The following is a 25,516-nucleotide window of genomic DNA, read 5'->3' on the forward strand; positions in this document are numbered from 1 at the left end:
AAATCCAGCCAAAACAAGCCAAGTAGTGCCTGGAATGGACAAAGGACCTAACCTTGTTATTGTTAAACAGTGGGGTAGGGCGCCATCAAACCAAACTCGGTGCTGCCAAGCATTAATTGGAACTTCCTGTGTCCTCTGTGTCCTATACAGAACATATTCTGCGGGCACGGCTGTGTCAGTATATGTGTCGAACACACCAGTATTTGCGTTCACAGCAGGGAAAGTCACCCACGAGTAGAACATCTCAAAAGGGTAAGCCACTTCCGCACTCACAGCCATGATAACTGCCATGCCCTCCAATCCGACGTTATAAGCTTGCAAATGATTGCTTACCACAATACACACCTGCTGCGGTATGTTAACGTCACCCATAACGACACAGTAAGAAAGTGGTACAATGAAGAACCTATGTAGCACAACTGGGCAGCAATTCAAAAGGAAACTGTTTGAAAAGATTCAAGCTTGAAAGACCTATGTAACTATAGGTAGGTTTGCCCGACACCACTGTTATCCGGAAACAATAGCGAAGGGGTAAGGACTGAATGAAGTACTACTCAAGCGTCATGTAATAAGACCTCCAACGAATGGGCGCCATGTAGCAGGGATTCTGGTCCTACACAGAACTGTGCAGAGACTTGGAACCTCAGTGAATTAGGGTGTGCCAAAACTCACCTTAGTAGCCAAACTCCCCTACCAGAGTAGCAATCAATGTCTCATTGGTTCGTCCATACCCCCAATGATTAGACAACCCAGAACATGGAACTTAGAATACCTCAGGCAATGTGGAACACATGAACACTCTTTCGTTATACAATCATACTAGTCCAAAACAGGGAGTAAATGAAGCCATGTGCAAGTTTAAAATATTTATTTATAATGCCGTGTTCTCAAGCGCAGTATTTTAGCTAATACAAGCAGACATATTATAAGCAACAAGATTATCCGCATAGCTACTATTCTATGAAATACAAAAGGAGAAAGCATGTTAAAATGCTAAATGGAAATGGACTAGAACACTCTTAGATTTCACATTCCTTTACTATTAGGTTATTTTATATCTACAGACAGTCTCTTGGGTTTAGAAGGGCGTCCCATACCTCTGGTCCTAGTAGAAATGGATCACATAATTTTCCACACCAGCTCTCTGCATGCGAATGTTCTCAAAAAGTATGTGTGCATGCCTGCGCGGTGCATTATTAAACGCACAAAAATCAAAGGTGGCCACAGCTGCATATATGTTATGTCTAGAATGTGCGTTGATCAGACCAAACAATGACGACTGTGTTGAAATAACCTTGAAGAACTCGGCACTCACTGTTCAGACAAAGCTTACCAAGCAAAGCTGCTACTATAGGAAAACATTATTCTCGTGTGAAGCAAAACAGTCTGCTAGTCTCTAAACATTTATAATAATGTGTGCCGTGTGCAAAGGCAGCAGAAAGGAAAAATGGCATTTAAACTTCTAATAAGCTCATGCCAACTTAACACAGCGTAATGCAAGGCTCAATCCCTATGACAGCACCACATGCAAATAAGGTGCGGGTCAGTGCCGGACATCTGACGCACATAGGCCTCACAGGCTTTGAACCCAGAGATAATTGGACACTGTTCGAGAAGGCCCGAAGTAGACCAGACTCTGCTGGTTTCAAGGATTCGCATCGTGACACGTAAAAGAAGAAAACTGATGTTGGCGTGTCGGGGCATATATGGCTCAGCTGACGTCCCGTCCATGGACGACATCAGGGCGGAGCCGTACGGCGCACCCCCCCCCCCCCCCCGCGCGCAGAGGTGCTGCTGCTCAAAATTTTCCGGACCAGTCTGACGCTTGGGGGATATTCTAAGTTAAGAAATCTGCAGCTAGACGTCTCTATCAGATTCAGTGAACATGACATGTACAACATTCTTTCTTCCTTAAACCCGTCTAACCACTTCACTGACCCTCTACCACAGATCACTTCCAAAGATCAAAACCTGTCTTCATTCCCCTATGGACCAAGATAGTAAACGCCTCACTTCATCAAGGCACTATCCCGGACTGCCTAAAAGTAGGACAAGTAACGCCCAAGTAAAAAAAAACCAAGGCAGACTGCTCGGACCCTAATAACTTCCGACCCATCTCCAACATTACTATCCTGGCAAAAATGTGTCCAGAGGCAACTCTGCAATCACAAACAACTATCAGTTTCTCGATCCGAACCAATCAGGTTTCCGTCAAGACCACAGCACTGAATCTGCACTCAACTCATATAGTGGATGATATACTAAAAATGCCGGATCAAAATGAATCATGCCTTCTGATACTGCTTGATTTATTAGCTGTCTTTAACACTGTCAAACATGATAATCTACTGAACTTACTGGAACAAAAATGGCCTTATCAGGGGTCTTTTTACAATGGTTCTCGTCATTCCTCCAAAACAGATCCTTAAGAGTCAAAATTAAGCAATCTTCCCCTAAGCTCCACACGATCACTCTGGTCATTCCCCAAGGATCTGCAATATCACCCAATCTCTTTAAATTATTCATTTATCCATTACTATATGTACGCTGATGACACAATGAGGTCTCCCAAAATTGCCTCCCCAGAGGACATTATATTACTTAATTCCATCTTACAAAACACACACCACTGGCTCACGGATAACCATCTTAAACTCAACGCTGCAAAATCTAATTTCTCCTATTCTCTCCGCCCAATAACATCCCCAAGATTGAGCCCTGGTTGAAACATCCAACAGCGCTCATATGTTCGCCCCACATCATAAACTCCACTAGATCCTTGGGTATTATACTAGACAAACACCTGAATATGCAGGATCACATTAGCGCAGCCACCAAAGGAGCAAACTACCAATTGAGCATTCTGCAGAAACTTAAACCCTACCTTCCATCCGAAGACCTACTACAAGTGGTTCAAGCTCTTTGTTTTGCCCAGATTGGATTATGGTACTGCCACACTATGTGGCTTACCTTGATACAAGCTGGCCCCCTCTAAGTGACTCTCTCAACATGGCAGCAAGACTTGTCCTCAGAACTAAAAGAAACACACACATCACTGGTTCTAAAATCCTTAAACTGGCTACCGTGCAAGCCAAGAATCAAACTGTAAATTGCTTGCATGACGCATAAAGCGTTTTACTTTAATACACCGTTACTTGGCTAAAAAGCTAGAAAAATCAGGTGGCAACAGATCCTCGCTTAGTGAACACACCTTGCTTTTGAAATCTCAACAAACCCACAAAAACGTGCTAGAGCATTCTCCGTTATTGCACCTAAGATAAGGAACTCTCTACCTCCGGACCTATGCCTAATCTCCTATACTGCCTCCTTCAAAAAAGAAGCAAAATCTTTTCTGCTATGTTTTTACCCTAAGACACCATATTGGTGACAAGGAAACTGTATGTATATCAACCCTCTTTGGATGAACGGCCAACATAGTGTTTGACGTTAACCTAGACCAAGTCTTTATCATACTTGCGTTCTTATATGTTTGACTCCTTTGCATGTTTTTGTTTACCAGGCTGTTAGACCTGGCAGCTTGGCGTGAGTCTCCCTTATCTTCATATTAGTCAACCCTATGGTAGGCCCAAGGGCAGGGTGCATTGTAAGCATAAGGTAGGACATGCCCTGATGTGTGTGGCATGTCCTAATAGTGAATTACAGCCATTTTCGTTTTTCACTATTGTAAGGCTACCTACTCTCCATAGGCCAGAATGGGCTGCGGGAATTATTACACTCTATAATCCCAACAGACTCCGAGAGCATGGTAGAAAGTCAAGTTTAGTATGCCTGAACTCAGAATAATAAAATACGTCTTTTAGTAAAGTTTATTTTAATATCTTGTGTTTGCAAATACTACTCTTAGGAAGTTAGTATTTGCTTGCCTAACCATTTCAGCTCGCCTCTGCTCTGATGCGTATCTGCTGTCTGGTTTCTGTGTGTGACAGGGATGGGTAATTCCATGGGACAGGCTGGGGTGGACAGGTGGTGAATAGAGAGATTACACCAGGATAGGTGGGGGGAGTGCCCCTTGACTCTGAATAGGGCTGTGCTCTGCCACCACAATGCTGGCTTCGCCCCCTGGGGAGCGACTGATGACTCTGCCCTGCACCTGGTCCAGGAAGAGGGAAGACTGTCAACCGAGTGCTCCTGACTGTACTTGTCCCCACAATGCTGGCTCCACCTCCTGCGAAGCATCTTATGTCCCTGCCCTGCACACTGAAAGAAGAAACCAGGGTCTGAAAAACAGAGTGCTCCAGAGCTGAATTGGACTATGCAAAGGCCCCCCTGGCCTGAAGGAAAAAAAAAACTGCGTATAAAAAGAGGAGCACTGCTAACAAATCAGATCCTGCTTTTGAAATCAAGAAGAACTCTCTGCCTGAGGAGGAGGAACCGGTATAGCTGAAGGAGGAAGACTGGCCTGCAGTGGTTGCCTTGCTGCCAAAGGGGAGGAAGAGACCTTTTTCAAAGACTTGTTGCTCTTAAAAGACTTGCAACTTTCCATAACAAATTTGTGCTCAATGCGATCTGCGATGGCCTGGAAGTGAGCTGGCCCCCTGAACCGAACCCCAGGACCATTGGGCTCTTCCCCCCCACCCTCTTGGAAACAAACTGCTGGGCTAACTGTGTCCGTGCCCGCTGGAAGCCGTCTCTGCGTGCGCTCGGTGAAACCCGACCGCCTTGAGGTGCCGTGTACCCGTGCTGCGACCGCCCCGACACCGTGAGTCCTCGCTGTGCTTCGTGCAGCCCCCGCTGTGTCCTGCACCCTGCTTCACTACCCCCCTCTCGGCCGAAGCCGCCCCGCCCGCTGACAGCCATTACGACCCTCTGAAGTCAAGCACACGGCAAGGTACGATCCGTACTCCTGAAGCGTACCAAATCGCACCGTGTTTCTGTGTCCTGAGGCCGCGCCACACAGGAGATGCCGTCCGGTACGCCTTGTACAGGGCCGCTGCGTGCCGCACTGCCGCCTTGTGGACCCCAGAAATAAGGAAGATACAGCTCGTACGCCGCCATAGTGTCAGCCGGCCTTTGATTTGCACAGCCAGGTACAGTGCGCACATTTGAAGGCGTACTGCACTGTACCGTTTCTCCCCCCCCCCCCCCCCCCCCGAGTCAGTGCCGCACTGAGAGCCGCCCTGTACCTTGGAAGACGTACAGGCCACTCCGTGCCGCACCGCTGCCTCTGGGGTATCTGGGCCGCCACGAAGGATCGCTTACAACCCGGACCCTCCGCAGCGCCCCCTAGACGCCGCGCACTGCGGCACCTCTCCACAGCCGGATCTCCACGAAGGCACTGCCGTGGAACATCTCCTTTTGCCCGCATCGTCCCAGCAATTATTCAGGCACTGTTTAAAACACGCACAGCCTAAGGGTGCGCACCTCGGGCCAGAGAGCCCATTGTTACTGTCAGTAATTCTGTTACTTTAACTGGCACCATTCCAAAATCATTCCAGGCCGAACGAACAGTGCATACCTGAAGATAAGCCACTCATGAAGAGAACTCTTGTCCCCCATCAGTATTGTGTACCGTGTACAACGTTATTTATGGTCTTGTGATATGCCTGCCTAAGAGTTAAATATATTTACATAAAAGCTACGTATTTTTATAAATCACAGCCTGGTGTCCATTTGTGGTGGGTCATTCTAACTACTGTATGTGTTTTGCAAATGCTTAGATTATGACGCCCTGAGACTAGCCTTGTCTGCTTGCGCCACACTACTTAAAGGGTGAGCAGGGGTTATTTTAAAAGGTAATCCCCTTATCCTGACTAGAGCAGAGGGTCCCTGCTTGTCACAAGTTCTTACCTGTGCCAACCAGAGACCCCCAAATCTAACATCGGTGGTCAGCGGTGAGGATTCTGAATTTGCATTTGTGATCTATGTACAGTGATTATTGAACGCCACATAGTGAGAACAGACCTATAACGTAGCCACATACTGTTGATTTTTGTTTTGCTGAGAGATCTCCATTTTTTAAAATTCATGATTGTTCCAAAGTCTGTAGGGAAGGCAGCATCCATAGTCTCTGGTGGAAGTGAAATAGAAGAAGTAGAGTGGGAAGAAGAGAGACTAGAAAGCTACACAGTACCACAGCTGAAGGGCTTTTGTGAAAAATTTGGAGTCCCCAAAACTGGATTTGGAAAGAAACCTCAATACCAAAGGCGCTGAGGGCCTGGATTGAGTCAAGAGCACCAGAGAATAGAAGGAAATTGTACCCCCAGAAAGCATCCATGAGGTTGGTAGAGTCCTCTCGCTAGAGGAGTTGGCAGACAGGGCAGCAACCAGGGCACATGAAGTGGAGATGGCAAAACTCAATGGACAGATGGAAACACAAAGATTGGCCATAAAAGAGAGAAAGATCCTATTGGAACATGAAAAAAAAATTGAGGGAGTTGGAGCTGAAAGCCAAACGTTTGGAAAATACTCCCTCTGGTGGCAGCGCAACGCCAGTGCAGGTAGAGTCAAGGGTGTACATGCCCAAAGATGTGGTGAAGGAGTATTTTAAAAATGATGACATAGGGCAGTGGTTCAAGGCCTATGAGGTAGCCATGTCTTCCTACCGGGTCCCTGAGAGAGATTGGGAAGCGGGGTTGTTGGGGCGGTTCCTTGCTGAGGGGCGGGACACATTGCTAGATTTGCCCTCTGAAGTTTATAACTCCTATCCCCACATGAAGGAAGCTTTAATGACCAGGTATGGGTTAACTCCTGAATTATATAGACAGAGGATCAGGGGGTGTATAAAGATTCCTGGGAGCACCTATGTTGAATATGTGACCTTTTTTTTGCAGAGCACTGGATGGTTGGGTGAAGGGTAGCAAAGTGAATGCTTTTCAAGGGCTTCTTGATTTAATGGCATGGGAGCACTTGTCTAGTAATTGTTTTCCTGAGCTACAACAGCACCTGATTGATAGCAAGCTGACTAACCCTAGGAAGCTTGCTGAGGAGGCGGAGCGCTGGCTTGGCACCAGGGTCCACAAGGGTCCAGTGGGAGACTCAGCCAAGGGTGGACAGGGTCCCCAGCAGAAGAGTGGGGGGGACAGGGGTAAACAGAAAGGGTTCCAAAAAGGCCCCCAAAGTAATCCCCAAGGGAAAGGTTCTCAGCCTCCCCCACCCCGGAAGCAGACCATGGCCCGACAGGTAAGCCTGTTTAGAGAGGGCCCATCACCTGTTACATGTGTGGTGACCAGGATCATTTTACCACTGATCCTAAGTGTCGCCTATTTGGAAAACCCGCACCCACTGGTTCTCCCCCCGGAAAATAGCTAGTGTTAATTCTGGGGAGGAAGTGGCAGTACAAAGGGGGGGGATCCTGTTCAGATGACCCTGTCAGTGAGATGGTCCTAGAGACCTACTTACCCTCCAACACTAAGAAATATGGGCAAGTAGTGACCGTCAATGGAAAGAAGGTTGAGGCTCTTAGAGACACAGGAGCCAGTGTGACTGCAGTCCGGCAGCACCTGGTGTCTCAAGAGCAGGTTGTACACCATGCCTACTGCAGGGTTGTCAATGCTGACAACTCAGAGAGCCGTTGTCCAATGGCTCAGGTTCCTTTTAAGTGGGGGGGTCTCTGGTACTCTGCAGGTTGCTGTGAAAACTGCCATGCCTGTTGACTGTTTGCTAGGGAATGACTTGGAGAGCTCCCCTTGGGAAAAGGTCGAGAAGACAACTCACCTGAGGATGGTGGGTTTACCTGACTGGGCTTGCGTGACCATCCGGTCAATGGCAGCCAGTAGGGGTGCTCAAGAGATCATGGAGCCTGAGGGAGAGGCCCAGGAACCGGCCTTAGAAAGAAGGCGCTGGAAAGCGGCCCCTGAAGTTCCCACGGCCCAGGAGGAAGCAGACCTTGAGGGGGATGCCCTGGATCCTACCGGGGTACAAATAGCTAAACTGGGGGACCTGCCTGAGCTGACCCATTGGCAGCAGGAAGGAGGCCCCTCCAGGGAGCAGAAAGAATGCTCTTCTCTCGTGGGTATGCGGCAGCAGGCTGCAAACCAGGCCAATGGTGTTCAGTCCGGTACCTATTTCAGTTACTGGGAGAATGACCTCATGTATTCAGGGCCTAAGGTTGCTGAACGTGGGTCAGCCCGTGCGCTGGTGGTACCCCAGAAGTTCAGAGCCTTCCTTCTGGGGCTGGCTCACGATGTGCTCTTAGCAAGACATTTGGGGATGGACAAGACCTATGACAGGCTTTTCACCCACTTCTATTAGCCCCAAATGCACAGGAACTCAGATGCTCACTGTAGATCACGTCAAACTTGCCAGGCAAACGGGAAGAGTGGAAGGAAGCAGAAGGCTCCTCTCCAACCCTTCCCTGTGGTCAGTACACCATTCCAGCGAGTGGGAATTGACATTGTGGGGCCTCTGGACCCCAAGACAGCCATGGGCAACAGGTTCATCCTGGTCTTTGTATACCATGCCACCCTGTACCCTGAAGCTATCCTTCTGAGCACAGTGACGGCCCCCGTGGTGGGACGGGGACTGATGGGAATTTTCTCCCGAGTGGGATTCCCTCTAGAGGTGGTGTCCGACAGGGGCACCAATTTCATTTCCAAGTACATGAAATCCCTTTGGCAAGAGTGTGGTGTAACCTACAAATTCACCACACCTTACCACCCCCAAGGAAATGGGTTGGTTGAGAGATTCAACCAAACCCTGAAAGGCATGATTATGGGTCTTGAGGAACCCATGAGGCGTAAGTGGGACGTCCTCTTGCCATGCCTTCTCTTTGCCTACCGTGAGGTGCCACAGAAGTCTCTAGGGTTCAGCCCCTTTGAGCTTCTGTATGGCCACCCAGTGAGAGGACCTCAGTCTGGTTTAGGAAGGCTGGGAGCAATCTCCCAGGAAACCTCCCCAGAATGTATAAAGTTACATGCTGGCCTTCAGAAACAAGACCAGGCGATTCAGGCAACTTGCTGAGGCAAATCTGGAAGCCAGCCAGGAAGAGATGAAGCGGTGGTACGACCAGAATGCCACTCTGGTAGAGCTTCAACCTGGACAAAAGGTATGGGTCTTGGCTCCAGTGGAGCCTTGTGCACTTCAGGATAAGTGGACAGGTCCATTTGAGGTTGTGGAGCGCAAAAGACCTGTCACCTACTTGGTGGACATGCAGTCTCCCAGGAACCCCTTGAGGGTCCTACATGTTAACCTCCTTAAGCCCCATTTGGAGAGGTCCGAAGTGGGCATGCTCTTGGCAACAGATGATGGGGCGGAGGAGGAGTCCGAGCCTCTTCCTGACCTCCTGGTAGCCTCAGAGCAAGATGGGTCAGTGGATGGAGTTAACCTCTCACCCACCCTGAGCAACAGAATGACTGCCGCCAACTGCTGGGACAGTTTCCGGATCTGTTCTCCCTGGTTCCTGGTGTCACAGATTGGTGCGTCCATGATGTGGACACAGGAGAAAGCTTACCTGTAAAGCACTAAGCTTACTGAGTAACTGACAGGGTCAGAGCCAGCATCAAAGAGGAGGTCTCAAAGATGCTTGCTCTTGGGGTGGTTGAGTCCTCCAGCAGTCCTTGGGCCAGCCCAGTGGTCTTGGTCCCAAAGGCTGCAGCGCCGGGAGCCACACCTGAACTCCGGTTCTGTGTGGACTACAGAGGACTCAATTCAGTCACCAAGACTGACGCAAACCCCATCCTCAGAGCTGATAAGCTCATAGATCGGTTAGGGGCTGTCAGAACGTTTGATTTAACATCTGGGTACTGGAAGATCGCCCTGACTGATGAGGCCAAAGAGAGGTCAGCATTCTCCACACCAGATGGGCATTTTCAGTTCCAGGTTATGCCCTTTGGGATGAAGAATGCCCCTGCCACCTTTCAGAGGTTGGTTGCACTGGATGAGTTCAGTGCCGCCTACCTGGATGACATCGCAGTGTTCAGTGTCACTTGGGCAGAACACCTGCGCCACCTCTGGGAAGTGTTGATGGCACTGCGCAAGGAAGGCCTCACGATCAAGGCAAGCAAGTGTCAGATCGGGCAGGGTTCTGTGGTGTACTTGGAACACCAAGTGGGGAGCAGCCAGGTGGCGCCTCTCCAATCCAAGATTGAAACCATCCTGGCTTGGGAACCCCCAAAGACCCAGACTGAGGGGAGGGCCTTCCTAGGACTCACAGGGTACTACAGGAGGTTTGTTAAGGGGTATGGCAGCATTGTTGCACCCTTGACAGAACTGACTTCTAAGAAGCAGCCCAGGGAAGTGATCTGGACTGACACCTGTCAGAAAGCGTTTGACACCCTGAAGACTGACATGTGCACGGCACCCGTGCTCCTGGCTCCTGACTTCTCCAAGGAATTCCTAGTGCAAACAGACGCTTCAGAGCATGGTGTAGGGGCTGTTCTCTCACAGAAGACTGAGGAGGGCTGGGACCAACCTGTAACCTTCATCAGTAGGAGGTTACTTCCACGGGAACAGGGGTGGAGTGCAATTGAGAGAGAAGCATTTGCTGTGGTCTGGGCATTGAATAAGCTACGACCCTACTTGTTTGGGTCTCACTTTCGGGTTCAGACAGTCCTCAGGCCCCTCAGATGGTTGATGCAAATGAGGGCTGAGAACCCAAAGCTGTTGAGGTGGTCCATTTCCCTACAAGGTATGGACTTCATGGTGGAACATCGCCCTGGCATAGATCACGCCAATGCTGACTGTCTATCCAGGTTTTTCCGCCTTAGTGATGAGGAAATCCCTGGGGTAGGGTAGTTCTCCCCACATTTCAGCTGGAGGGGACACGTGTTAGACCTGGCACCTTGCCGTGGGTCTCCCTTATCTTTATATTAGTCACCCCTATGGTAGGCCCAAGGGCAGGGTGCATTGTAAGCATAAGATAGGACATGCCCTGATGTGTGTGGCATGTCCTAATAGTGAATTACAGCCATTTTCATTTTTCACTATTGTAAGGCTACCTACTCTCCATGGGCCAGAATGGGCTGCTGGAATTATTACATGCTATAATCCCAACAGACTCAGAGAGCATGGTAGAAAGTCAATTTTAGTAAGCCTGAACTCAGAATAATAAAATACTTCTTTTAGTAAAGTTTATTTTAATATCCTGTGTTTGCAAATACTACTTTTAGGAAGTTAGTATTTGCTTGCCTAACCATTTCAGCCCGCCTCTGCTCTGATGCGTATCTGCTGTCTGGTTTCTGTGTGTGACAGGGCTGGGGAATTCCAAGGGACAGGCTGGGGTTGACCGGTGGTGAATAGAGAGATTACACCAGGATGGGTGGGGGGAGTGCCCCTTGACTCTGAATAGGGCTGGCTCTGCCACCACAATGCTGGCTCCGCCCCCTGGGGAGCGACTGATGACTCTGCCCTGCACCTGGTCCAGGAAGAGGGAAGATTGTCAACAGAGTGCTCCTGACTGTACTTGTCACCACAATGCTGGCTCCACTTCCTGCGGAGCGTCTGGTGTCCCTGCCCTGCTAATTGAAAGAAGTAACCAGGGTCTGAAAAACAAAGTGCTCCAGAGCTGAATTGGACTATGCAAAGCCCCCCTGGCCTGAAGGAACAAAAGAAACTGCGTATAAAAAGAGGAGCTCTGCTCCTAACAAATCAGATCCTGCTTTTGAAATCAAGAAGAACTCTCTGCCGGAGGAGGAGGAACCGGTATAGCTAAAGGAGGAAGACAGTCCCTATCCTGGGGGACTGGCCAGCAGTGGTTGCCTTGCTGCCAAAGGGGAGGAAGAGACCTTTTTCAAAGACGTGTTGCTCTTAAAAGACTTGCTACTTTCCACAACAAACTTGTGCTCAAAGCGATCTCTGAGGGCCTGGAAGTGAGCTGGCCCCCTGAACAGAGCCTCAGGACCATTGGGCTCTTCCCCCCCCACCCTCTTGGAAACAAACTGCTGGGCTGACTGTGTCCGTGCCTGCTGGAAGCCGTCTCTGCGTGCGCTCGGTGAAACCCGACCGCCTTGAGGTGCCGTGAACCCGTGCTGTGACCGCCTCGACACCGCGAGTCCTCGCTGTGCTTCGTGCAGCCCCCACCGTGTCCCCCTGAGGCCGTCCCGCACCCTGCTTCACTACCCCCCTCGCGGCCGAAGCCGGCCTGCCCGCTGACAGCCGCCTCGACCCTCTGAAGTCAAGCACCCGGCAAGGTACGATCCGTACGCCTGAAGCGTACCAAATCGCACCGTGTTTCTGTGTCCTGAGGCCGCGCTGCACAGGAGCAGCCGCCCGTTATGCCTCATGGACCCCAGCAACAAGGAAGATACGGCTCGTACGCCGCCATCGTGTTAGCCAGCCTTTGATTTGCCCAGCCCAGAAGGCGTAATGCACCGTACTGTTTCTCCTCCCCCCCCTCCCCCTATTCCGCCTCATCTATGAGAGCCGCCCTGTACCTTGGAAGACGTAAAGGCCGCTCTGTGCCGCACTGCTGCCTCTGGGTCGCCACGAAGGATTCCTACAACCCGGACCCTCCGCAGCGCCCCCTCGAAGTCCCGCCTAGACGCCCCGCACCGTGGCGCCTCTCCACAGCTGGATCTCCACGAAGGCACTGCTGTGGAACATCTCCTTTTGCCCGCATCGTCTCAGCAATTATTCAGGTACTGTTTAAGACACGCACAGCCTAAGGGTGCGCACCTCGGGCCAGAGAGCCAGTTGTTACTGTCAGTAATTCTGTTACTTTAACTGGCACCATTTCAAAATCATCTTAGGCTGAACGAACAGTGCATACCTGAAGATAAGCCACTTATGAATAGAACTCTTGTCCCCCATCAGTATTGTGTACCATGTACAACGTTATTTATGGTCTTGTGATATGCCTGCCTAAGAGTTAAATATATTTACATAAAAGCTAAGTATTTTTATAAATCAGAGCCTGGTGTCCATTTGTGGTGGGTCATTCTAACTACTGTATGTGTTTTGCTAATGCTTAGCGTATGACGCCCTGAGACTAGCCTTGTCTGCTTGCGCCACACTACCTAAAGGGTGTGCAGGGGTTATTTTAAAGGGTGATCCCCTTATCCTGACTAGAGGAGAGGGTCCCTGCTTGTCACAAGTTCTTACCTGTGCCAACCAGAGACCCCCAAATCGAACACTGGCCAATTGTTACTTTACTTCTTGTCATGTAAAGCACTCTGATACCCACTCGGATCATGTTCGCGCTACATAAAACTTTATAAATAAGTCCGACATGTACGAGAGTAGGATCCGATTCTTATAGTCACCCCCACTTTTTGTTGATGTTTCACTGTTTTCGACTTAAACTGACTGGGATCCTGCTATTCAGGACCCCAGTCAAGCTGTTTTCTCCTCTAACTTGATTGCATGTACCTTAGGTACACTTAAGATTGGATTCTAGGGTACCCTTATAAGTCCCTCTTATATGGTATACTATGTACCCAGGGCATAGGTACACCAGAGGCCTCCCAGGGGCTGCAGCATGTATTGTGCCACCCCTGAGAGACCATTCAAACGGACACCACAAGTCTGCTGCAGCAGCCTAAGTAAGGTGGTGCATGCACCCCTTACTTAGATATAGGTACACTATATCTATTCTAAATCACTGAACCTATAAACCGATCAGTCACCCCTATGGCAGGCCTTACCAATCCTGAAGGTAGGGTGCTGTGTTTTATCTGAGGGTACATCTGCATGAGCAGAACCTATTTTCTGTGGTTGTTTGTGATGCAGCCAACCATATATACTTAAGTGCATTATAACCTCACGGTAAATGCCAACTTTAAAACGGCTACATAGAAACATGTTGTGTTTGGGGTCAAACACCTCGGAAATCATACCTCCCCACCAGCAACTGGCAGAGAGGTGTGATTCCACCCTCCTAAAGGGACGTATGCGAAACACCAGTACACCCGGTACCAGCTTTCTCGACCTGGGCATCACAAAATGGATGCTGCCAGCCAGAGACATGAGTCTGCCCTCCTGCTGCTGAGCCAAGCTCGGGCAGGGGATGTCTTGACAATAGGCTTCCTGTCACAGGGAGGAGCGACCACCTCCCAGACAGGCTTTAGTGTATTGGGGCTGGGTGGGTGAACTCAGAGTGCTTTTATGTCTGCACTTGGGGTCATTTGCTCCTGCTCAGGCGCAAAACTGGACAAAGGACATGGGTGTAGCCAACCCTCTGTCCTGACCCACCCATAGGTAGATCCTCAGAGTTTGTCCCACCCCTTCCTTGGGTATAAAGTAGGAACCCCTGACTACAGGACTTTAGATTTTATCTTGACTAAACTCTGCTACAGAAATCAAGTACTTCGACAATCTCCACGACGCTGGACGACTGAAGAATTTCCTTCGGAGTAAGGCACCAAAACGCATCTGACAGGTTTGCAGCGCCTGAGGACTCCGAAGATTTCTGCAACACAGGAGGTAGGTTCCGGAGGTCTCTGAGGTTGACCTGTGCTCTCAGCAATTCTGAGGCCCGTATCCCTGGTGGGGACCGTGCAACCCGAACCCCTGTGAACTGTGTACTTTTGCAGCAACATACTTTTCGGCGATCCCCGAGGCTGTGCTTCGGGCTACTTGTAGACCTGTCCTCGACCAGCAATTCCACTGACGATTGCCAGCCTACACTTCACGAGTGTTCAGTGGGCTGGTACTTTTGTGATTCAGGTAAAGGACCCTTTGCGATCCCTGGTCCGTTGGCCTGTGGGTCCCTGTGATGGTAACTTTGAATTTGACTTTGACTTTCCGTGGGCTTTCCTGGTTGCTCCAGAAGTGCGTTGACTCTCCACAGCTTGGAGAGTCCTCAGGACCTTGCTGGTCCTCACCGAACATCTTTCCTCTGCCCCCTTGGGTTGCAGTTGCCAAGTTTTGATGGTGTTCAATCCGGACACTGATCCCCCAGCACTCTACATCCTTCATGGGACAGCTCAGCGCCGGAGTTTGGTAGTTACCCACTTCTCCTGGTCCCCGTGGCTGTAGTGTCAAGCTTCACCTCTTATCACCAAATCAAAGTAGAGAGCGAGGACTAGAAAAGCTAGTCCGTATCCCCAGGATTATATGTAATGATCAAATAGGACTAGCTATGTTTACAGGGGGGAGGGGGACTCAAAGAAGTACGCTAGCTGGCAAACCTGTTGGTTTGTTCATGAAGCACTCACCCACCAACATGGTTGGTGGCATGCTTCATCATCGGGCCCACCACAGTGACACCAAATGTGTCCCGGGTGTGCTTCGAGGCAAGATTACTGCGGAGCTGGTATATTCGCTGAGTGTGCAGTGTTGTGAGTGAGAAAGTGAAGTTAAAAGCTATACAGTAGGTCCCAGTACCCGAGGGTAAATAAATAAGTTTAATAACTGAGCCTCTGTTAGCAATAAAAAGGCAGTTAGACGAAGTGGAGTGCGAATTAAGACCTCCTGCATAGTGTGGTCTACATGTTTCAGCCAGGCCTTATTAAATTTAAAACTGGCTTTTCTCAGGACCAAGTGAGTATGTGTATAAGGTGCAAAAAAACTAAATTATAGTGTTTGTGTTGTTGGTTTATGTGTCGCACTCTCTAAGGTGCGATTACATGTAAGAGGGGGATTCCCTCTAGTGTTGCTACATATAACAAGGACAGAGACAAACGTACAAAGGAGAGTCATTTTAGTATTGTAAGAAAATAACATTTTGTAGCCGACTTATAAGGTGAATGAACGACCTATATGCGGCTACGGTGTGGTCATATTTGACCTACATGGGTTTTAATAAGAACCGATTGTTGTGGTGAGCTAAAACAGCGGATATTAGCATTTGTGAGGTACAGGTAAGTAAAGGTTGGTATCCTCACGCAGGCTGTTTGCTGTCAAAAGCTTCCTTGGGTCACCTGGCAGAGAAAGAGACCCTAAAAGAAGGATAGTGAAACTAATAGTTTACATCCAACCTGTAGGGAGAGAAAGGTTGCTTACCCCAGTTGTGGTAGTAGTGTTGAGTTACTCACGGAATTCCCGGTCTAGATCCTCCTTGGACCTATCGTCCTTCTGCGGTGCTCGGAACGAGTGAGTGAGGACCTTGAGATCGGGTTTAAGTAGCCCCGGTCATTGGTTCCACCTGGGATAAGTGGAAATAGAAGGAGGGATGCGCTCGCGCTGACTGCACTGTCATTGTTTGTTATGCGCATGCGCTCGGGAGCGTTCTGCACGCATGCGCGCATTAGGCTAGCAGTTGTGGGGCGCATGTGCGCATGATTAGCGCGTGTACGGTTGCACGTTGTGGGCACGTGCGGTGGTTCTGAAGATATGGCGCTGTGTAAGCGCCTAAGTACGAGAGCACTGTTTTCTTTTTGTGGCTGGGAGTATCAGAGAGGAACGGTGTTTTTTGACTGAGAGACAGAGGGCATAGGAGACCAATTGATTATCACAGGTTAATGGAGTTCCACGGGATGGAATCGTTCAAACCCCTTGTATGGGTGGACAGACGGTATATCCATCGCTGTTCTTTCTGGAGGAGGATTTTTTCGTTATTTTCTGTAGGGTCAAATTGTTCAATGACTGTTCATGTGAAGTCGTTTGGGGTATGGTTGTGGGTTAAGAAATGATCCGTCAGTTTACTGATATTTTTGCCGCATCGGATGGTACTTCTGTGTTCTGTCATTCTTGTCCTGACTTTCCTAGAGGTCATCCCGATGTAGCAGAGTTCACATCTACAGGTTATCAGGTATATTAGGTTTGAGGAGTTACAGTTGGTGAACTGTCGTTGTGTCCACGTTTTGCCTGTTTCTAGATTGAGGGTTTTTGTTGCTGATGACAAATGGCATACGCTGCAGTTATTGCATGGCTGGTGGCCTGTGAGCTTGGGAAGGCCCCAGGTGTTGAGGATTGTGCTGCTGGGCGGAGAGGAAGTGGGTCTTGTTCTTGTATGGACCAGTTGGTCTTTTAGGTTCTTCGCTCTCTAGTAGGTTTCTTGTGAATCATTTGGGACATATATGGAGGAAAAAGTGTAGGTGTGACTCCCAGCATCTACACGCAGAGACAACAATCTACCTAGGATTTAAGCTTGTACCCAGAGGACCCTCCCTGAGAAGTGTGTTGCAAATAGGATGGTCAAACCCGCCCGCTTCCTCAATGTAGATGAGAAGAGTTGTCTGCCAAACAGTCGTGCCCTGAGGCCGCACCAGTCTGCGCGTAATAGGTGTGTTTCTTGTAACACTCATACATCACATTTCAATTCTTTGAGGAAAGTGAGTAAGGCTATCCATTTCATGGGTTCGTTAAGGCCTCTGACATTGAGGCTCAATATCTTGAGAATGTTCACGCCTAACCATATTGTGTGTAAATGTTCTGCATACAGGGCAACAGGCACAACCAGGCCTCTAAAACCATGTTGGCAGCCAACGGGGCAGAACACAGGAGAGAAATCAGGCTGTCAGGCAAGAGAGGAGTCGCTCACCACGGTTCGCTGTGCAGCATAAACCCTAGAGGGCCTAATGGAGGTGGAAGGAGACCTCCCTCCCACTCTCTCAAGTGCTTGGTACACCACTCTCTGGATAAATTATGCAGAACCGCCCCCTCACCAAAGAACCAGATAACATGGAAACGGAATGCATCTGCACTAGTAGGTCAGCATTGCACATTTGTATCTCATCCCCAGTGTATCTGAGTGATGTCACTGACCATGTCATGAGTGATGTAATATGTGACGTCATCAGCAGTGCATTGCAGGCGCGCAAGTTATAGTGAGTCCAACTTAACTATAACGTGGGAATTTCAATGGTTTTATGTCAGTAAAATTTCCAGCTTACTATAACTGGTGTGAACCCTATGGTTTTTTTCAGTGAATTTAATAGGTTTTTTAAATGCTAATTCCTAACTATAACTGGTGTGAAACCTATGGTTTTTTCAGTGAATTTAATAGGTTTTTTAAATGCTAATTCCTAACTATAACTGGTGTGAAACCTATGTTTTTTTCAGTGAATTTCATAGGTTTTTTAAATGCTAATTCCTAACTATATATAGGGCCTCAAACCTATGTTTTATTCAGTGAATTTCAAAGGTTTTTTAATAGCAAATTTCTATAGCTATGAAATATAATATTTTTATAACTAATCCTATATTGTATATTTATGTAATACTATTTTTTTTATGTATATTCATGTTTTTTAAAAAAAAAAATTTTGTTTTGCTCCCGGTGCGCGTACCGGTGAGCGCACCGGTAAGCGCAGTCTTCCGGCGCGCCCCGGTGCGCGTACCGGTGAGCGTCCCGTTTGCGCTATTTCCGCGATCGAAAACATCATCGTGATGTATCGCGTAGCCGCGTCCGCGTGATACGCACGGCGTAAGCGCACCCGGAAGCACTCAAGCGCATACGATCGCGCCCCGGGGCGCGTAGCGTAAGCGCGTCGGGTCATGTGACCTGAAAATAACACTTTTCATTGGTTCAAGACAGTTTGGTTTCCAAATGATGAAAGCCCGGGTCATGTGACCTGAAAATAACACTTTTCATTGGTTCAGGACAGTTTTGTTTTCCAAATGATGAAAGCTCCCACCTTTTTTCCTCATTCTCTCTTTGTACTTTGAGTGAGGAAGACCTGTTTGCAGACCTTTTTGTACCTATTTGTACTGGGAAATGGCTACAGTAGCAGCAGCAGCAGGAGCATCTCAACCACCACCACCACCACCACCACCACAAGGAACACCGCAACACCACAGTGGTGGAGAAGAAGAAGAGGAGGAGGAGGAGGAGAGGCGGTACCTGCCTGAAGATACTACCACCTATAAGCCAAAGGAGCACATTGTCTGGGAGTTTTTTAAAATCCCAAGGGGCCTCAAAAAAGTTAATGCGCCAAAGGTTACTTGTATGATCTGTGGCACTGTACTTTCAAGGGGGAACCCAGCCAAAAAATATTCTTTTGGCAACACCATGATTCGCCACATGCAACGCCGGCATCCAAACAACTAAGCTGCGGCAGAGGTCAGAGAACTGACCAGAAACCCTCCCCAATCTTCTCCCAGCACCTCCCAAAGTAAGCAACCCACTCCATCGGGTCCAGAGACAAGGGAGATGGTCCCAAACATCCAAACCCAGTTTGGAGATTTCAAAATTGTTAGCAAATTTTGTGGAAGGACAATTTGCTATGGTGAGCAAAGCATTAAACTCATCAACCGTGCTGGTGACAACCACAAGTGCCCAAAAAAACATTAATTTTTTCCTGATTTTTTTGATTCAGTTGAGCCGTTTACAATTCCCTGTTTTTTGTTTGTCCCCATAAAAATAACAAAAAAAATATAAAATTGTTCATAAAAGCCAAAAAAAGTAAAAAATGTTCCAAAAAACAATAAAAAAACATAAAACAAAAAGAATAAAAAAAATAGTTATTTTAGAACTACCTCCAATTTATAAAAAAATGCAAAATTTTTTATGAAATCGGTCATTCTTTTTTCCCCATGGTACGCTCCCCGGTGTGCGTACCGAGCGCCCCCCCCCCGCGCAAATCGAAAAAAATATATATATATTTTTGCCCCGCGGGGCCCTTTTATGGATCCCACATCAAACCTAGGGGGTTAGGGGGGGTCTAGCCTGCCCCCTTTTGGTAATTTTCCCCTTTGTTTTTGCCAGCTCTTGTGTCTCGATCCTACCGAGACACAAGATGGCGGCCGCTCCGGACTGTTTGGAATGTTGACAGACACCCTAGAGTCAATCAGCTTTCCGCTCGCGAACTCGCGTAGCGCGCTGGTACGTGCCCCGGTGCGCGTACGGGGGCGCGCTTATAGATATATATATTTTGTTTAACCTAAATTACTCAAAATCCACTGGAGCACATATCTTGAGACATAGCAAAGGCACATCGGGCTACCAGTCCCTACAATTTTGCCAAGTTTGGTGGAAATCCATTCAGCCGTTCGGGCTAAAAGTGAGTCCAACCGCCCTATGGAAATTAACATGGGAAAAACACGTTTTGGGACCCCCGTTTATCTGGGCCCCCGCTTGACGAATCCCCCCCCAAACTTTCAGGGAAGAAGCGGAGCGCAGCGAGGCAAATTTAGGGAACATTACAGGCAGATTCCTCAACCGGCGCCAAAGTTATTCCCAATAGAATGTTGCGGATTTCCTATGGAAAACAATCCTATAACTATAACTACCTATTGGCGACCGCAAGTAGGTAATATATATATATACACACACATATATACATACCTGAGAGATTTGCTTCCCCCCCTCTCCTGGGGACCAAAATCAGTTTGGACGCTAGTGACCTACTATTTAGGACTTCACCAAGTGCCTTCCTATAACTCCCAAGCAAGTGCCACAAGTTTCAGAGTTTGTAGAACTGAGACATGTGGAATTTGTATTCTTTTATGAGTTCTTGAAATGGTTTTATGAATTTAGACTTTTGGAAGTCCCCTACTTTCAACACACCAATACAGTCCCAAACAGAAAATAATTTGAAATTATAAAACACCGCAACCAGGATGCCGTTACACAGGGGTTTCTTATTAAACTACTGTTTATGTAAGACTTTCCATTGGCACTACTCTGGCCAACAGTGAAGCACCATCGGAGTGATCTGGTCAGTGATATTGATTGTTGTATGGTATCCCCACACTGAACACTGTTTGGTGTCTGGCTACCATACAACACATTCAATATCCCTGGTGCAATGAGTTCTGGTAGCCCAAACCACATTGCAAGGTCATCCCGGTCACCAAATAGCCAATCATTGAGAACAGTCAACTGTACAGCCCAATAGAAAAGACCGGGCCAAGCCGTAGATTTGTTCCCTTTGAATTATCCCCAGGTGGCAGACTGGATCCGGAAACTTTGGTTTGAAATTGACTATGCATGGATGGCATCATGTGTGCCCTGCAGGCAGACTTTGTGGCACTGTCTAGCGCCCCCATCCTGCCCCAAATACGCTAAACTCTGCCTGGGAGGTGGTCACACCTCCCTGTGACAGGATACCTATTGTTCTGCCTTACCCTGCCCGAGCTTGGTTCAGAAGAAGGAGGGCAGAAACCTGTCACTGGCTGGCAGCAGCCCAAGCTTGCTGTCTGGGTCTGGAAGACGAGTACCGGGAGCACCGAAGGCCTCCCAAAGAAGCGTTATGGTGCATGGAATAACACCCCAACACCGTAATGGGTGTGCGGTTGCGATTTCAACATGTTTGATACCAAACATGATCTGATTTGTTACAGCCAGTTTCAAGATGGTCACCACATATTGATTCGTTGCCCCTCTATATGTTACATGGCTGTCTCACAACCCAGGATAATGGAATCCATAGGGGCACCCTCACCCTTAGAACTAGGCATCCTGTCTTTAAGATGGAAAGGCTTGTCTTAGCGGTGTCTTATAGGTTTAAAGTGCAGTGACCTTAGATATAGGGAAACCTATATATTTTTTAAATGGTGCTAGCACCAGCTTACACAGGCTGCAATGGCAGGCCTGCAGTTACAAATTAAGTGGTCTCCCACAGGTTGCACAATACATGCTTCTGCCCATGGGGATCCCTGGTGTACCTCTGCCCTGGGTACCTTAGTACATATACTACGTACTGATAAGGTTACACCAGTGTCCAATCTGAGATGTACCCAGGTACTGCTGAACCAATTTAGGGGAGAAAGCACAGAGACAGCGGTCCTGATTAGCAGGATCCCAGTCAGACTAGTCAGATATAGCATTACATCAAGGAAAAAGTAGGGGTAACCATAAAAGCAGAACCTACTTTATTACTGACCCTGCCCCCTCTAACTTGGGAAGATGAGTCTAACCTTGTACAGATGAGTCCATTATAAAAAGAGCAAGACATAAAAACAGTGAACAGATAAAAACTTCCAAATTGCATTAGAGGACTTCAATAGCATACATATGTTAAAAAAAGGCAAGATATGTCAACAGTGGCATTTAAACGAAAAAAGTTTAAGGGCATGACGATAGCAATATTATGCTAATAGATACAGTCAAGTGTTCAACAACTAGCAGCAGTTTATGGTAAAGTGCAGTCAGATGTAAACAATTTTAGCAGCATAAAATAAAGTGCGGTTTAGGATTGACTGTATTCTTTATAAATAAAAACAGGCCCTACCGGTTATTGAGTGAAATTGCGGTATGCATAGCCTATAAAAATGATAAGGCTTATGTTTAAAACTGTATTTTCTGGATTCAGAGCTACAATAATTGCTGTCTACAGGACCGGATTCCCAGCCTGTTCCACTCAATTTTTAGTTTTCGTCTGCGCTGTGGCTTAAGAATGGGGCAAAGACAGACTACGTGCTCTAAAGTTTCAGCCGTCTTACCACACCCTCTGCACAATACATCCTCTGACGTTCGACGCCAAGAGGGTAGATCCTTTAAAAATTGCCACTCACCCAATCTAAGAGCCATGATGCTAAGTTTTAAGTGCAAGGGATAAGTGCAGGACAGATAAGGGAGGGGTGTGGCCAGCCCATAAGAATTCATTACTGCCCATGCATGTTTACGTTTAGCGAAATGAGCTTGATCAGCGATTAGGAACCTCATTCGAATAAGTTTCTTAATGCTGATTTTAAAGACTGACTTACTGGGGTTGAGATCCCATAGTTCGCCCACGGACATTTGCTGGACCGCGTCCTTAAAAGGACGGCCATAAGAGCCACCTAGGTTTTTCTGTGAAATGTCTAACCAGAGTAGTGACTCCAATGTACCCGGGTCTGCTTGTCTTAGTTTGTGAAAACAGGGTGGTGATGAACAGAGTGTCTGAATTAAGCAGACCACTCTTACCCAGTCCAAAGATCAGGGCTTGATCCATCACCGTTATTTAGCTCACTGCACCATCCCAGCTCAGAACCTGGCTATATGCAAATCAGTCTGTCCCTGGCCCAGTGCATCATGGGAACAGGGCAGACCAAACTACCAAGCCAATTCTTCACCGGAAAGGAGACAAGCTTCCGGGGACCGGTTTCTGGCATTTCAGCCGTCGTCGGCCCGGCTTGCTTGAATCCTGATGGTGCAGTGAGCAAGGGACTCATGTCTGAGTATACCCTGCCACACCTATAGTGGCCAAAAACTATTCAGAAAAGGGGGTGGTGATGAACAGAGTGTCTGAATTAAGCAGACCACTCTTACCCAGTCCAAAGATCAGGGCTTGATCCATCACCGTTATTTAGCTCACTGCACCATCCCAGCTCAGAACCTGGCTATATGCAAATCAGTCTGTCCCTGGCCCAGTGCATCATGGGAACAGGACAGACCAAACTACCAAGCCAATTCTTCACCGGAAAGGAGACAAGCTTCCGGGGACCGGTTTCTGGCATTTCAGCCGTCGTCGGCCCGGCTTGCTTGAATCCTGATGGTGCAGTGAGCAAGGGACTCATGTCTGAGTATACCCTGCCACACCTACAGTGGCCAAAAACGATTCAGAAAAGGGGGTGGTGATGAACAGAGTGTCTGAATTAAGCAGACCCCTCTTACCCAGTCCAAAGATCAGGGCTTGATCCATCACCGTTATTTAGCTCACTGCACCATCCCAGCTCAGAACCTGGCTATATGCAAATCAGTCTGTCCCTGGCCCAGTGCATCATGGGAACAGGGCAGACCAAACTACCAAGCCAATTCTTCACCGGAAAGGAGACAAGCTTCTGGGGACCGGTTTCTGGCATTTCAGCCATCGTCGACCCGGCTTGCTTGAATCCTGATGGTGCAGTGAGCAAGGGACTCATGTCTGAGTATACCCTGCCACACCTATAGTGGCGAAAAACGATTCAGAAAAGGGGGTGGTGATGAACAGAGTGTCTGAATTAAGCAGACCACTCTTACCCAGTCCAAAGATCATGGCTTGATCCTTCACCTTATTTAGCTCACAGCACCATCCCAGCTCAGAACCTGGCTATATGCAAATCAGTCTGTCCCTGGCCCAGTGCATCATGGGAACAGGGCAGACCAAACTACCAAGCCAAATCTTCACCGGAAAGGAGACAAGCTTCCGGGGACCGGTTTCTGGCATTTCAGCCGTCGTCAGCCCAGCTTGCTTGAATCCTGAGGGTGCAGTGAGCAAGGGACTCATGTCTGAGTATACCCTGCTACACCTATAGTGGCCAAAACGATTCAGAAAATGGGTTGGTGATGAACAGAGTGTCTGAATTAAGCAGACCACTCTTACCCAGTCCAAAGATCAGGGCTTGATCCATCACCGTTATTTAGCTCACTGCACCATCCCAGCTCAGAACCTGGCTATATGCAAATCAGTCTGTCCCTGGCCCAGTGCATCATGGGAACAGGGCAGACCAAACTACCAAGCCAATTCTTCACCGGAAAGGAGACAAACTTCCGGGGACCGGTTTCTGGCATTTCAGCCGTCGTCGGCCCGGCTTGCTTGAATCCTGATGGTGCAGTGAGCAAGGGACTCATGTCTGAGTATACCCTGCTACACCTATAGTGGCCAAAACGATTCAGAAAATGGGTTGGTGATGAACAGAGTGTCTGAATTAAGCAGACCACTCTTACCCAGTCCAAAGATCAGGGCTTGATCCATCACCGTTATTTAGCTCACTGCACCATCCCAGCTCAGATTCTGGCTATATGCAAATCAGTCTGTCCCTGGCCCAGTGCATCATGGGAACAGGGCAGACCAAACTACCAAGCCAATTCTTCACCGGAAAGGAGACAAGCTTCCCGGGACCGGTTTCTGGCATTTCAGCCGTCGTCGGCCCGGCTTGCTTGAATCCTGATGGTGCAGTGAGCAAGGGACTCATGTCTGAGTATACCCTGCTACACCTATAGTGGCCAAAAACGATTCAGAAAATGGGTTGGTGATGAACAGAGTGTCTGAATTAAGCAGACCACTCTTACCCAGTCCAAAGATCAGGGCTTGATCCATCACCGTTATTTAGCTCACTGCACCATCCCAGCTCAGAACCTGGCTATATGCAGATCAGTCTGTTCCTGGCCCAGTGCATCATGGGAACAGGGCAGACCAAACTACCAAGCCAATTCTCCACCGGAAAGGAGACAAGCTTCCGGGGACCGGTTTCTGGCATTTCAGCCGTCGTCGGCCCGGCTTGCTTGAATCCTGATGGTGCAGTGAGCAAGGGACTCATGTCTGAGTATACCCTGCCACACCTATAGTGGCCAAAAACGATTCAGAAAAGGGGGTGGTGATGAACAGAGTGTCTGAATTAAGCAGACCACTCTTACCCAGTCCAAAGATCAGGGCTTGATCCATCACCGTTCTTTAGCTCACTGCACCCTCCCAGCTCAGAACCTGGCTATATGCAAATCAGTCTGTCCCTGGCCCAGTGCATCATTGGAACAGGGCAGACCAAACTACCAAGCCAATTCTTCACCGGAAAGGAGAGAAGCTTCCGGGGACCGGTTTCTGGCATTTCAGCCGTCGTCGGCCCGGCTTGCTTGAATCCTGATGGTGCAGTGAGCAAGGGACTCATGTCTGAGTATACCCTGCCACACCTATAGTGGCCAAAAACGATTCAGAAAAGGGGGTGGTGATGAACAGTGTCTGAATTAACCCCTTCGATGCTGATGACGAGCTCAGCTCGTCATCACCCACGGGTGGCGTGTGCTGATGACGAGCTGAGCTCGTCATGTATCGCGGTAATTTTAAAATTGCCGCACAGCGCAAAAATCGCCGCAGCAGCGATGCGGTTAAGCAGACCACTC

The 25,516-nt window shown here is 48.5% G+C and overlaps 1 protein-coding gene across 1 annotated transcript in view; it reads right to left on the reverse strand.

Annotated features, from left to right (window-relative positions):
- Nucleotides 1-25,516, reverse strand: part of RNF17 (ring finger protein 17) — a 2,333,865-nt gene that overhangs the window by 1,373,384 nt on the left and 934,965 nt on the right. The gene's annotated exons all lie outside the window — the stretch shown is intronic.

The sequence above is a fragment of the Lissotriton vulgaris genome, chromosome 8 (genome assembly GCF_964263255.1).
Source record: "Lissotriton vulgaris chromosome 8, aLisVul1.2, whole genome shotgun sequence".
In the NCBI taxonomy this organism is placed as follows: Eukaryota; Metazoa; Chordata; class Amphibia; order Caudata; family Salamandridae; genus Lissotriton; species Lissotriton vulgaris.